This window comes from Pteronotus mesoamericanus, unplaced genomic scaffold, assembly GCF_021234165.1.
Source record: "Pteronotus mesoamericanus isolate MK-2021 breed Mesoamerican mustached bat unplaced genomic scaffold, CSHL_Meso_final contig_182, whole genome shotgun sequence".
In the NCBI taxonomy this organism is placed as follows: Eukaryota; Metazoa; Chordata; class Mammalia; order Chiroptera; family Mormoopidae; genus Pteronotus; species Pteronotus mesoamericanus.
In genome coordinates this window covers 2,706,468-2,721,671 of record NW_026555078.1, presented here as the reverse complement: position 1 = coordinate 2,721,671, position 15,204 = coordinate 2,706,468, and positions in this window count along the sequence as shown.

The following is a 15,204-nucleotide window of genomic DNA, read 5'->3' as shown; positions in this document are numbered from 1 at the left end:
CAGCAGCTGACGGAAGGACTTACTAGAATGTGGCCGCAGGGGCACGGGGCCCAGCTGAGCTGGAGAGCTCACCACCCCCTCCACACCTGCCACCCTGGGTGAAGGGGGAACGTGACATATGTCCTCCAATGAATGGTACTCAGGACAGGAGGTGGGGCAGTGCCCTGGAGGAGTGACAACGGAGGGAGGAACAGAGAGTCTCTAAATAAGGACCTCGCCCACTGGATACCCAGCTGAGCTCCTTGTCTCTGGAGCGGCGAGAAATAAGCCCAGGGGAAGCCCCGCGCCTCTCCCGGGTAGATTTGCAGAGGCAGGAAGCCCAAGACTTCCCGAGAGGCGCAAGTTCCGGGATGCACTGCCAGGGAAGACTCAACAGAGAGCGAAAGAACACACGGACCGTGAGAGAGGGGTGACAAACGGAACTTGCACCTGGGGGAATAGCTGTAGAGCTGCCAGAGTGGGTGTTCGGGCCAAGCAGACTGACATGCCCAGGGAAAGAATGGTGGCTTCATGGCAAACGACAGAAGGATAAGTGGTCATAAAAATCATCCTCTCCCCCGAAGCCATGCTGTGAGCACACGCTCTGCGGTAGGGTTGCCGGAGCCACATCCCATCAGCTACCCACCAGGGCCTGTAGCCTCGGGCAAGTCACTTCCCTTCTCTGTGTCTGGAGGTGGTTGTTTGCAAGCTGGGGATAAGGATGTTACCTCTACCTCTTAGGGCTTTTATGAGGACTAGATAGTTCACATGTGTACAGTATTTAGAATAGTACGTGACCTAAGAACGCAGTTAATGTTTGCTCTTATCGTCTTAGAAACAGAAAACACAATTATTGAAATGAAAGACTCGCTAGGTATGCTGAGTAGCAGAGTGGGCCAAGCTGAAGCCTGGAGGACTGGCCGGGACTCTTCCCGAAGGCCCGGGGATGGCTCGAGAGGGGGAAAGTGGGATGTTAAGGGGCAGGGAGGGTGAGAGTACAAACTCCAAGGTCTGTTTAGCAGGAATTCCAGGGGCAGAGAAAACAGAATGAAAGGGAGGCACTAGTTCAATAAGTAACTTGAGAAATTCCCATAACTAAAAATAATTGATGTCATCAGAATAGACTAAATAAGGGAAAAGATACCGAAACATACCATAATGAAATCAAAGGTAAAATTCTTTTTCAATAAGAGAAAAGAAACCAGGTCATAGAATTCAGTGGATACAGATTTCTCATTGACAACACTGGCTATAATACAAAGGTGTTTGTATATAATAATGTGTTTGAACTAGAATCATATATCCAGCTCACCTATCATTCATATGGGAGGATGAGATGTGAGCATCTCTCATTCCCAGGACCCCACCTGGCACATAGAGGCAGCTCTTTAGCAGGGAGGGAAAACTCCAAAAGAAATAAATGAGATACAAGCAATGAAAAAGTTAAAAAAAAAAGGGAAGAAAGAAAGAAAGAAAAAAACCCAAATTATTATATTGTTTGAAAACAGTTTTAGTTTTTTTAAATATGGAAATAACATTTCAGATCATTTCAGCATGGAAGTGTGGATCAAAAAAATCAAGAAACAGAGGTAAATTCCAAAGTTCTTTTTTATGAGGGGAATAAATAAATGAACTAACTTTAGATTGTTTTATGAAAAAATATCTTTAAGTGTGTAGGTAAGGTTACATGAACCAACAGAAGGTCAAAAGCAGAGTGCAGAGCTGTCCACTTTTGGGGGGTCTGAATGGAAGAATGAAAAAAATGAAAAGGCTAATGAGGAACCGGCCTGTACTACACATACGGCGGTCAAGCTATGGTTAATTCCCAAGTTTTTCTCTTATTCTCTTCATCTTAGGATAATAAATAGAATGAAGTAGATAGCCTGAGCAATCCTTCAGCATAAAACAGTGAGAATTCTAGAGAAAATAATGTCTTTAAAATCTTTTTAAATGCATCACTGAGCTGACAACAAAGTAATAAATCAGATGCCAAAGCAAGCGAGAGCAGAAATTCGCCAAAATTCAAAGACGTGATGAGCCTCTCCCTCTGGGGACGTAATCTGAAGTCTGCTGATCTTGAGCTTCCAATTTACTTTTGACATTTCTGAGCAACGTGCTTTACAAATATTTATGTGCCCTTACTTCTTATATCGTTTTCCTCATTCGGGTTTCACTTCATGATGGAATGATTCCTCTAAAAGCGCTTTTCAAGAAGGCCTTTCGCTGGTAAACTTTCTAAGGATGTCCTGTCTAAGGCGTAGCCACTGTCTGTATGTGGTTGCTGAGCACTTGAACTGTGGCTGGTCTGCACCGAGATATGCCAGGATGGAAGATGCACGCTGAATTTCAAAAACCTCATACACACGCATGCATGCACACAGAATGCAGTGTGTTAATCTTGTCCCCAAATATGCCAGCCTCCCTGGTTGCACTTTGTAAATTTTGGCTTTTAATCTTTGTTGACAAAAAAGTCATGAATTTCTCAGGACTGTGTGTGTTGTGTGCAAGCTAATGGCTCTGAGCAGGACATTCTACAAGCAGAAACATGAGCTGTCATTGGTAGACACTAAATTATCCAAAAACTGCACAGAGAGCTTCTTACTGGCTCTCAAATTCTGGGAAATCTTCTAGATAATTCAGCCTGCTGCTCAAGTGAGCTCTGGGCAGGAGTCAGGTCGAGGTACCTCTTCGTAGAGGAAATTATTTTTACGTTTAATGAAGAATCTGAGATCAGGATAATTAGAGCAGAACTTGGGGATTAGCTACGGCTTGACTGCTTCATGAGTATTACGGGGTTTATTCCTCATCTACCTTTTTCTTATGCTTCATTTTCCCTTTCTGTCTCCCTGCACCTTGCGCTTCTTCCACTTGATCAACCGTCCCACTGATTACAAACAACAGCAAGCTTAAAAAAAAAGTTCTCTGAGCCGGACATCGATCAACTACCCTTGGGGGTTTTGGTTCTCAGGTTTCCAGAGCTGAACTGGAATCTACACCCTGGGCTCTGGCTCGCGGGCTTTTGAATTTACCCCGCTGTCTTTCCAGGGCCTCCAGCTTACAGGCCATAGATCACGGGACTTCTTGGCTCCGTGACTGTGTGAGCCGATTCCTCATAATAAATCTCTTTATCTGTATCAATCAGTCCATCAGTCAACCCACAGCTAGATAGCTATCCCCTGTTGGTTCTGTGTCTCTGGAGAACCCTTCCTCACATAGATGGGTGGAGGCAGGATGCAGGAGTTCACTGCTCAAGTACAGCTGGCCAGGGGGCACGCTGAGATCTGGGAAGAGACCGGAAGGATGTCTCCAGCAGGCGAGGCTACCCATGGTGCACTGACTAGATGAATAAATACTCGCCCTGAGCAAATTACTCAGCAATGAAATGGAGCTGGAAAAGATTAGCTGAGATTTGCTATATTTATAAACACAGATTTCAATTGATAGTGAAGAGTATAACTGCAGAAAGGGCTTCCTGGAAAGTTTGTTAACTTTGGCAAAGTGGAAGAAAATAGCAACAGAATTTATCTGCATTGCTGGGAAAGGAATCAGAGATTGTAATTTGAATTTCAAAGCCAGGCATCAGGGTCCTGGAATTGTATGCAAAATGTTGTTCAAATGTAAATATATGACCTTTTTCTTACCCTCAGGAGTGGGTTCAAGGCTCCAAAACTTAAGAACTACCCATCATGTGTTTTGGTTTTTTGATAACTAAGTTTTCTCTCTTCTTTATCACAACTTAAAAATACCATTTTTCTGGAAAAAATCTCCCTTCAGACTATGACATCTGTCCTGAATTTATAAAGAGAGTGCACTAAATATAAATAAATCTCCTCTAACTGACTCTGTCAGGTAGCATGATTGGCTGTATCATGATTTGGAAATGTTCACCCAGGCGGGTGCCCCCTGCCCGCCAAGTCCTGTGACTTTTTCATTCTGTGTAGCTCTCAGGCCTCATTTACTTTCCTTTCCCTTCCTGTGAGCCACCACTTTCTGATGGCTTCTGTATAGCTTCACTCGCCTAATCCACGGCCTCATTGGAATCCTTACCTGGGGACGTCTTTACTGATTTTAGAGAGTGAGGAAAGGGACGAGGAACGGAGAGAAAGAGAGAGAGGGAGAGAAAGAAACACTAATGTGAGAAAGAAACATCGACTGGTTTCCCCTCATACACGCCCCAGAGGGGGACTGAACCCACGGCCTTCGGGTGTGCGGCACAATGCTCAACCGCCTGGGCCACCTGCCAGGGCCCCGCCGTCTCACCTTATGGGCTGTTATCCGGGTGAGGGGCTAAGGGTGGCAGAGGCTGCAAAACTGTCATTTTGTCTTAAAGTTTAGTGGCCGCTCTAAGATTTTTTTCTTTTCTTGGTTTCTGTTTGGGCCAAAAGTCTGACCACTGGATTTGTCTGGGGCATTGTTCCATTTTGCTAAGGCTGGGCAAGCGGTTGTGGCAATAACCTTTGGGGAATGGAATATATTTCTGGATGATCAAGTCGAAGAGTTGCTGTTTTTCTCTCATTCTAATTTACAACCCTCTGCTGTTGGTTTGATCTCTTCCAGGTTTCTGACTGCTGCTCAAGAAGGTCATGGCATTTTTGATTTTACACATTCATCACATCAGGTCCTAACCCAGCCCACTCAGCAGTCTGGCTGATTTATTATATTACTCATACCGAAGATTTCAGACAGATTCTTTTCAAAATTCCCCACTGGACGGTAAGCCCCAAAAGGGCAAGACTTCATCTAGTTTCCTTCTATGCTGAGTACCTAGGAGAGCCCAGCACACACAGACCTGCTATCCAGAAAAATCCTTCTAGCAGGAAGAGTCTCAGTTCACTGTCCTGCTAACTGTGGGCCAATCAGAGAGGGACAAAGGGACAGAGGGAGTGGGTTGGGGGAGCTGGCAGCTCAGGGAATCACCCAGTTCGACTTCCAATTCTCCTTTAGTAACTCAGGTGCATTGGATTTCATGAAGAACTCCTCTTCATCAAAGAGAGTAAAAACCCACAGAATGTCCTATTTGCAGCGCTGAGAACTGACAAGGGGTTTGTGCCCAGAATACGTAACGAATGCCAGAATGCTAATAACGTCATAGAGGAACGGCCAAAGGACTTGAACAGATACTTCACCAGACAGGACACCCAAATAACCAATAAACAGACGACGAGGCGCTGAACCCCCTTACTTCTCAGGGAAACAGAAATAAGGCCACAGTGGCATCCCACCAGCTGTCTTTAAAGGAGCGATTTGGCAACTCGGCGCAGGCACGGCGCTCTGCCGGACAACCAGAGAATGAGGACGCAGGGACAAGCTGGAGACGTTTTCGCCTCCACACAAGAAACGCCTGCGTGCTTTCTGTGCCCGTAGCTCTCACTGAGGAAAGAGAGATTCACTCAGGCATGAGCTCTGATATCTGCCACCCTGTCTGGTGTGGCAGAAGGAACGTGGACTGTGGAATCAGATGGTCCAGTGTTTGCTTGGGCTCTGTCGCACACAGAAAGCCGTAGGACCTTAGCAAATTGCTTCATTTCACGGAGCCTTGGCGGCCTTATCTTTAAATTGGGGTTCTTTATGCCTATCTCATTGGGCTGGTGGGAGAGCTAAGCTGTGTCACCTCGTGAGCCCAATGCCAAGAACCCTTCGGGAATGACAGCCCGTTGTGGAAATAAGACACATACTTTGAAAAGCTAATCAACCATCTCACCGGATATAAAAGCAATGTACAAAAAAAGGCAGTGTTGTTTCTATATACAAGCAATAAATGGCAAGTGAAGTTTAAAAGATACTATAAAATAGCATAAAGTCATATATAGGAATAGAATAAAATACGAGCAAGATCCTATATTGAAATCTGCAAAGCCTATGGAAAGAAGTGAAAGAACACCTAAATAAATGGTTTGAATCACTCAATATCATAAAGATGTCATTCAAAGTCACCCCAGGCAAGATCCTAGCAAGTTTTTTTTTCTTTCCAGAAACTGACATGTGGATTTTAAAATTCATATGGGCAGGCCATCTTGAAGGAAAAGAACATAGCTGGAGGACAACCAGACAGAAAGCTTCAAAAGTTAAGACAGGGTGGTAGGTTCAAGGGTAGAAAAGTTTCACAGTGGGGTAGCACAGAGTCCAGAAAACAGTTCACAGCAGGGACACTGTAGGCGCTGGGGAGGCAGGTCTTCTCAACCGGCGGTGCTCCGGCAAGCAGACAGAGCCGGGACGAGCCCCAATCTGGACTGCATAAAATATACAAAAATATTTCCAGACAGATTTGAATGAGAAAGGTAAAACCATTTTCTTTTTAAAGGAAAATATAAGAAAACATCTTTGTAACCCTGGAGTAGGCAGTTTCATTGAGTAGAACATAAAATCACCAATCGCAAAGGAAAGAGTAATACAGTTACACTATGTTAAAATTAAAGAAGTCTATTTGTTATGATGCACTATTTAAAGAATGAAAAGGCAGCTCACAAAGTGGGAGAAGACAGTTTCAGTACATGTATCTGAGAAAGGACTCCTACACAGCGTATGTAAAGAATGTCTACGAATTAATGTGAAAAAGAAGCAACCTAAGCGATAATGGATAAAATATGATGAGGTCTGTCCAGAAGGTATCCAGCCATGTAATAAGGAAATAGCGGCATTTACTGAAGAAGATACAAGAAACATTGCACATAGGACAATGATACCTCGGTTCCCTTCAAAGTAGGCACCTTGGGACCTCTCACAGTTCTCCAAACTGCAGCACGATGTTCCTTCTGTTCTGGTAGCAGAAGCCACAGAACAAATTTCACCACGATGCATTTCATGCCAAGATCCCGCATCCAAATCTCAGACACAGGAGTTTCTGGAATCCCCACATCAGCTTCTAGTTCTCGCACTGTCAGTTGCCGATCCTTGTCGACTGCAGCCCGTACATGTTGAACACGCTCAGGCGTTCTGCTTGTCGCAGGCCTTCCGGACTGTGGGTCACTTTCAACAGATTCTTGACCATCTTCGAAGCATTTGTGCAATGGTTTTATTTGCACTGCACTCATTGCCTCGACCCCAAAATCCTTCTGAGTCATTTGAATAGTTTCTGTGGAGGAATGTTCAAGCTCAATGCAAAATGATATGCAGATTTGTTGCTCTATTTGCTCAGTCATTTTGAATGCGACAGCCACACAGTACATACACTTGTTTAATGGCATCTACCTCCCCCCTGACTAGTACAGTGGAGTCGTCATTGTTCACCTATGTGCATTCCAGTCCACTCTCCTTGGCTGCCAGGTTACATCGATGTTGCACAAACTGTTCTGGTTATATTAACAATGGCTGGACTTTTTCCAGACAGACCTCATACTTCAACTGGGACTTCACTAAAGAGGCTCTCCAAGTGACCAACAAACATATAAAAATAAGCTCAACTACATAAAGCAACAGGGAAATGCAAACAAAAACCCATATTAGACATCACCACATAATGACCAGAGTGGATAAAATGAAAAAGACAAAAAAATGCCAAGCGCTGGTAAGGTTGTGAACAACTGGATCTTCACACCCTGTTGGGAGAACTGTGAATTCATACAACCCCTTTGGAAAACTGTTTGGTAATTTCTACTAAAACGGAAAACATGTATATCTCATGATCCAACTGTTCCATTCTGAGGTACCTGCCCAACAGAAATGTGTGCACATGTAGGGTGTTCATTGCAGCACAACTCAAAACGGGCTCACAATGGAAAATACTCAAAAGCCCACCAGTGGCTGAATAGAATTCATTCACACAATGGAATGCCATTCAGCAACAAGAATGAACAAACTGCAACTATACACAACAAAATGAGTGAGTCTCACACACATAAGCTTGAAAGAAAAAAAAATAGCCATGAACGGACTCACAGATGTTATGTGGGCTAAAGAAGTCAGGCTCAAAGGGGTCTATATGGCATGACTCCCTTCACGATTGGGTTCTTGGAAAGCACAAAAGGAGGCAAAGCTAATCCATAGTGCTCCAAGTCAAGAGAGCGAGTACCCTCCAGGGGAGGGGTACTGGCTGGGAGGGAGCACAAGGGGAGACCCTGGGGGTCTGCTCAGTTCTCCTGTGTAAGCTGGTTGCACAGGGGTGTTCAGTTTGTGTCCATTATACTCTTCGCTTGCACTTAGCTGTATGTAGGTTATACTTCAGTTGAAAGGTGTGTATTTTTAACTAAAGCTAACGCTAATGACCATTGAGTGTCAAACAATGAGGAAAGAGAAGTGAATGGAATGCCAAGAGTTAACAACAAAGGAGTGGCAGAGGCTCAGGCACTAGGGAGCTTGGGGTAGGGTGTCTGGTGCAGCCTGGAGAGGTCCCCAAGGTCTTCTCAGGGGAAGGGGTGCCAGCGCGGTCCTAAAAGACAGGCAGGCTTTGGCGAAAGGAAATAGGTCCTTTGGCTCTAGGTAAAAATAACCTTTGAAAAGTGGGTCGATCATTAAAGCCTGCTCTTCCCACTCAGAGAAGTCTTTCTGAGCAGCCTAGTACAATTCTGGGAAGAAAGGATTCAAAGGGAACCTCAGCCCGGGGTAGCGGGGGTGAAGAGAAGCTGACATAACCACATGATCCTTGGCTTCTCTGCGCCTCAGTTTCTTCTCCTGTAAAATGGGGGAAATAATACCCCTTCTGGGGACTATGGGAGTTAAATATGAAGATTGTCATAAAAATGTTAGTCTGTAAAAAAGACAGGCTCCGCATGGTCTTTATGAGTCCCTGAATACACCGTGTATTGTAGTTAGGGTTTAACCATAGGCAAGCCTTTTCTGGACCTCCTCCCCTCCAGGCGCCTGTGGGTGACAATGATAAATATATAAATAGCTGCCTCCTGCCTTCCTGTCCCCCCAAGTTGGAACTGCTGTTAATCAGCACAGAGGCTGAAGGCACTGGTGCCAGATGATTCACAGAGAAGGCTGGAGTTTGTCTAGCCTTGTTATGCGGTTTATTAATTTAATTCCCTTTGGCTGCTCCGTGCCCTGCCTGGAGACGAAGCAGCACTTTTATTTGAGGACAAGAAGCCAGCTCACAGTGGGTTCTCCAGGGCCCCGATGCCGAATGTGCTTGGTTCATCAGACTCTGCGAGGCTCCTCCCTCCCACTGAAATCCTGGTGGTGCAATGTCGTGAGGTGCCGAGCTCCCAGGAAACAAGAGGCGGAGGGCAAACTCAAAGTGTGCACGGCCAAACCTTCTGCTTCTTGGGCTTTGACCACCTCTTGCCTGCATATCCTGTAGCAGCTTCCTGCGTTGTCTCCCTGCATCTGGGCTTCCCACATCACCCCTGCAGCCAGAGTGAGGCAAAGACCAGGCTGCGGAGCAGACAGTCCCCAATTCTTTGAGCTGTAGCCTTGCTGGGTGCTGGGAGAAGGGAGACCGTGGACATGATCGCCGTGCTCTGGGGAGGACGATGGTGGCAAGGCAGAGACAGCTGGGTGGGGAGAGCTGACCTGCTGAAAAGGCTATTAAGGAAGTAGAGTCAACAGGAAGTGGGATAGAATCAACAGGAAGTCAAACTGAACCAAAAGAAAATAAAATACAACCCACAGGACGTAAGGCAGAATCAATAGGAAGACGTGAAATCAAACAGGATGTAAAGTGGAATCAACGGGCAAAAGTCTTCTCTCTGGTGGGGTGTATGGTGGGGTGGGAGGAATAAAGAAGGAAGAATCTTCCCACAGAGTCTTTCCTGAAACCAGTGTGGATGGGGTGGCCATTCACTGTGACAGGGAACCAGGAAGAAGAGCAGGTTGTCTGAGCCTGGGCCCCCAAGACGTGGCATCTCAAAGAAAGGCTCATGGCGGGGTTGTGTATGCAAGACTAACGCCAGAGAGCAGGAACGAGGGCCTGGGGGAGTGAAACCGGAAGGAGAGGACCCGATGCAAGGGGGCGTTATTAAGTTGGCCACCACTGAGAATGACAGGTTGCTCAGTCCCATGGACCTTCTGAGTCACTTTAGTGCTTCTCAGGACTGTCCCCCTGAGTGAAGAAAATGGCGGGGGTGGGGGGCTCAGCTCCTGTCCCATAGGGTATTACCTTCATACACTTCTGGTTACACAAGTAGGACTGCTCAGGAGTGTGACACCCATGAGAGAAGCTCTGAGACAGAGCACAAGAGTGACATGGCCCAAAGCTAAGTTTTGAGATGAAATTTGCCTGTAGCACAGCTGGCCCAGGCTCAGCAGACCCGGTTGTATCCACAGTGGCTGGGGGGCGGGGAGACCGGGCGAGGGCCCTGTGGCCCACCACGAGGAGTGTGCAGCTGGAATCCACGCCCAGCCCAAAGGTGGACGCATTCACACGGGAGAGGCACGTCCCTGTGCCTGAGGAGCCCGCAGTCTCGTAGGAGTGACGAGCAGTCCAAGTGCACGACGAGGCACCGGGAACTCTGCCTCTGCTCATCACCATCAGCCCCTGTTTGCTTTGCGGCAGGCGCGGCTCTCGATCGAGTGCTTTACCTCGAGTTTTCTGCCTGGATTCCCACGACAGTCCTGCAGAGAGGTCCTGTTGTGATCCCCGTTCCACAGAGAAGGCCACGGTGACACACTGTCCATCGCAAGACAATAAGTGGCAGCACCAAGATGCAAACACTTCCTCTCCTTTAGAATTTTCAAAGGAAGTAGACACTGGGCCTGACGGGGAGGAGGGGCCAGAGCAGCCGTGAGTTGGCTGGAATAACAGCCCTTTGTATATTTTTAAAAGATTTTATTTCTTCTTCGAGAGAGGGTAAGGGAGGAGAAAGAGGGAGAGAAACATCGATGTGTGAGAGAAACATCAATATACGCCTCTCAAATGTGCCCCGACGGGGGATCGGGCATGCGACCCAGGCACATGCCCTGACCGGGAATCCAACAGGTGCCCTTTGGGTTTGCGGGACGATGCCCAGACCACTGAGCCACACTGGTCAGGCTAGCCCTTTCGTTTTTGCACGGGAGCTAACACCCACTCTTTAATCAATTCTGAGAGCGCAGGGTGGAACTAACCACGATCACCTTCCTCCCAACGCAGAGGAAACGGAGGCGAAGCGTCCTCCCCGGTCACCCAGAGGGGCGGCAGCGGGGCCGCCTCAGGACATGTGCCAGGTGACAGCTCTGCCGCTCCTGTCCCCACCTTGGCCCTGTGAGTGGGTGGCCCGCTTGGGGAGAGGGATGACCAGCAGGGCCTGGGCTCATTGGCATTCCAGAGCTGTCCCCAAGTGAGTCAGGCGCCACTAAACAGACTCAATTTTACCTATGGTAATTTCCTCCTTCCACAAAGGCTTATTTTGGGCTACAGAAAAATGGATTCCACAAAGCTGAAAGAAAATGCTACTTGCAACAATGCCCGCTGATCGCAGGCGTGCAGGGAAATATTTGTTCCCCTTTAGACCACATCTCCTGGCCCTTTCTCCCAGAAAGCCAGTTGCAGGACTGTGAGCCACCAAGTTAATGGCAGCAGCCACATTCCAGAGAGTAGAAGACATTTGTGTGCCTTTTGATTTGAGTTAAAAAGAAAAGAAAAAAGAAAAAGCGTTTTCCTGATGGTTGAAGGAGCTTGGATACTCATCGTCCCGAGAGCAGGTGGTCCAGCCCTGGGGGAAGACCATGAAATAGACAAGCATGGGTGTTTCCCAAGAGGGCGCATGTGGACAAGGCCCTGACCCAGCCCCTGAGGACGCCCGTGTGAGTTCTCTCTCCACCGACTGCAAAGCCGCCGGGTCTCACTGCCGGGCCCCGAGTCCCGGGTCTCTCGCCAGGGTCGCGGTGAAGGCTATGGGCTGTCAGGCCTGCGCAACCTGAGTCCGAATCCTGGACCAACGGAGCAACTTGGACCAATCACCTAACCTCTCACTGCTCAGTTTCCTCACCTGTAGGCAGCACATGAGAGATGATAAGGACAGATGACACATCGGACTACTCTTCCCAGATATGGAGGTGATTTTTTTCCGGAAGCCTTCACCATGAGCTTTACTGAGCTCCTTGGACCACCGGTCTTCTAGCGTGACGATCAGGGCTTCAGCCTGGAGCCAACGTCCCTGGACACCCAGACCCGCCTCCGGGGCAGCCGGAATGAATTAGGCCGCTTGCACCAGACCCTGGGGACAGGGCAGAGGACACCCTTCAGAGGAGCCCAGGGCCTCTCACCTGGACTCAGGGGAGGCTTAAGCGTGAAGCCTTTGGAATGTCACCTACTGCTTCCTAACCAATGACCTCGGGCAATTTGACCCCTCCTAGGCCTCAGGTTCCCCATGGCTAATGTGAGAGGGTTCCGAAAGTTTTTGTTTTCACAGCCCCTGAGCCTGACCACTGTCTTCTGTGCTGACCCTCCAGCGGCTCTCAGGTCCCCGGGCTGTCCCTGGCCTTTGTTCAAAAGCACGTAGCACCCCGGGCTGATGCTGCAGTGCAGCACTCACTGCGACGGCGAGGGCCCAGGCCGATACCTTTTGCTGCGCTGGACAACACAGCCTCGAGGTCTTTTAAAAGATTTTTAAGGGGAGACTAAAAAAGGGGAAGTAGCCCAGTAGGGTGTTGCATTTGCCTTCCTCATTAAATCTGGGGGAGAATCCTTACTGAAAAAAATGTCCTCGAAATGATCTCTGAAGTGAATTGTTGTTGCGGAATCAGCAATGGATGAGCAACACGGTTCTCCTCTGCTCCTCTGACTCAAGCCACGCTCTTTTAATTCAGCGATTCGCTCTCTCAGCAAACACTTGCTCTGCGTGCGTGCAGGCACCGCGCTGGGGACTTGGAGAGAATAACAAGGACGATGGCTAACACCAGGTGCTATGCCCTGGGACAGGCGTCTTTATGCATCATCCTATTTAATCCTCTCTACAAGGGAGGTGTTCGTATTGTCCCCGTTTTACAGAGGAAGATGCAGGCCGAGCATGACTAAGAAAGTCGTTTGATGTCACAAACAGCAAACAGCTGAGCCTAGGTTTAAACTCAGGTTTTGTTCTGGAATCTTTAAACCACTACAGTGGTCTGGTAGGCGAGCCTTTGCCCCTTCTTTGAAATGGAGCAGTTGGCATTTCTCATTCTTATACAGTGTGTCTGAAACTCGTCTTACTTTTCGGTTGGCAGTGAACCGGAGCTTTTGCTGGGCATACACCTTCAAGCCGTCTCCCGCCTCCCTCCTAGCCAGGCGGCCACCTGTAAGCCCCTGCTGGCAAGAAAGCCCGTGGCAACCACTGCAGGGCACAGAGAGAGACATACATTAGTGCAGCAAATGCACAGGTGTGGCCTTAGTCCACGTGTTGGGATAAAGGTCTCTGAAGACATAATGGGACCACGAAGGAGAACCAGTTCCTCTTGAAGGGATGGCGGGGCACATAGCCGATAGTAGGACAGGTGACACGAGCTGCTATACCAAATAATGCCCCAAATTTCAGTAGTGTAGCACGATACAAACTGACCTCTCACTCCAAAGTGGGCATTCTCGCTTGGGAAAGTCTGTCCCCAGGCCACTGAGTGACCAGCGTCCCTTCCGCATGGTGGCTGTGCCATCTCCTAGGGTCTCGGAGCCCTCTGCCAGGAGGCGGGGGAAGGGACAGGTTCTCCCGGACCGGGCCGTGAGTGACGCCCATCACTGCCGACTCGTCTTCAGCCCGTTGTCTAGGATGCAGAGACCCAGGCACACCCAGCGGCAGCGGACGCGGGGAAACCGTGTCGGAGTGTTCGCCCCTGGAGCGCCGAGTGGCTTCTCGCCTGGAAGTCCACGCTGGAGCAGAAGGTCTTGGGACAAAGGTGCTCAGCACATGTCTGCTGACAGACTAATAAGCACCCAAACCGTGGCGTGAGTTGGACCTCGTTTGAATTAATATAATTTTGAACTAGGACTCTGATTTGCAGATGCAGTGCTTAGTGAGGTATGTGAAGAGCTCTAATGGGGCCACTAAAAAGCCTTGGAATACGAAGGGTCTTTATCCCTCAGAAGCCTACATGTCCTGACCATCAAATCAAGCCTCAGCACAGCCCTGCGTAGGATGGCAGGCGAGGCAGACAGAAGGCAGGCAGAGTAGGTCTCTACCCACTAAGTGCCAGTAGCACCCTGGCCCCAGCTCTGACCACTTAAATTGTGTCCAGCTGTTGCCCAATGCCACCTGGGGGGTAAACATAAAACAAGGGAGCCCCTGGATCTCCTCAGGCTCTAGAGAGCTCCAGGTGAGGGGTGTAGGTATGAGAGCCACGGCTCCCCTTTCCCGCTCCCGCTCTCTGTCAGGAGCGGCTGCAATCCGCTAGCGCTATCGTCTCTGACAAGGCGTCTGCGCGTGTCTCTGTTACGTGTAAGGAAAACATGCCTGTGCACGCTGAGCTCCCACTCTCCCCAGGAGCAAAAGGCTGGGCAGGAAGGACGAGACCAGTGGTCCAGGCCGTTCCCATAAGATTGCTCCAGGCGGCGTCCACTGCACAGCCCGTCCTGATGGAATTTAAAGGGGGTCTCCCCGGGGGGGCCTCGGTCCCTTTCAGCTACTTGGAGAGAGAACTCCCCAGCACCACGGGGCACAAAAGCCATCATCCTCTTGGGGCCCTGCAGCTATGGGAGGGCCATCAGCTGCTACAGAGCCTGTGCCCCACTCAGGGAGAACAGACCTTGCTCAGTGTGACTCCCTGCCTTACACAGCAAAGGCTGCCAAGAGGCTTCTGTGTCGTGACTCTTGACCCAGTCTTAATCTTCTTCCGTGTAGTCCCTGCCCCCGCAAGTGTGCAACTTTGGAATCTGTGAGAGCCCAGGGGGAATCTAGGCTCCACCACTGTGGCTTGGTAAGTTTCTGAGCCTCGCTGAGCTCCCGTGCCCTCCTCGCTACCAAGGGAAGCTTGACCTCACCGTGCCACTGTGAGGATAAAACGAGGCAACCAAAGCCAAGTGTGGGCACCTGCCAGGCACATTTAAATAAATCCTTCCTATTCCCTCCAAATCACAGCTTTGAACATGTTTAAAGGTGGATGGAAGGGAGTGACCTGAGGTCACCCGTGGCTCTGTTTCTAGGATGACCTGGTGGCTGGGCCAGGGGAATGGCAAGGGGAAGGGACCAAGGAGGGTTCTTCCTCCCTCCCTGCTTTTCTTACTTTGAAATTTTCCTTAATGAACATCTCCCACTTTTTAAGTTAGAAGCATTTTCATAGGTGAATCCATGTGTACATTTATATTGAGAAATGCTGTTTTTCACCGACCACTCCAGCAGTTTTCTGGGTTTGCTCTTGAGTGTGTCCATCGAAAGACTGTACCGTGGTCATGGCTCTGAC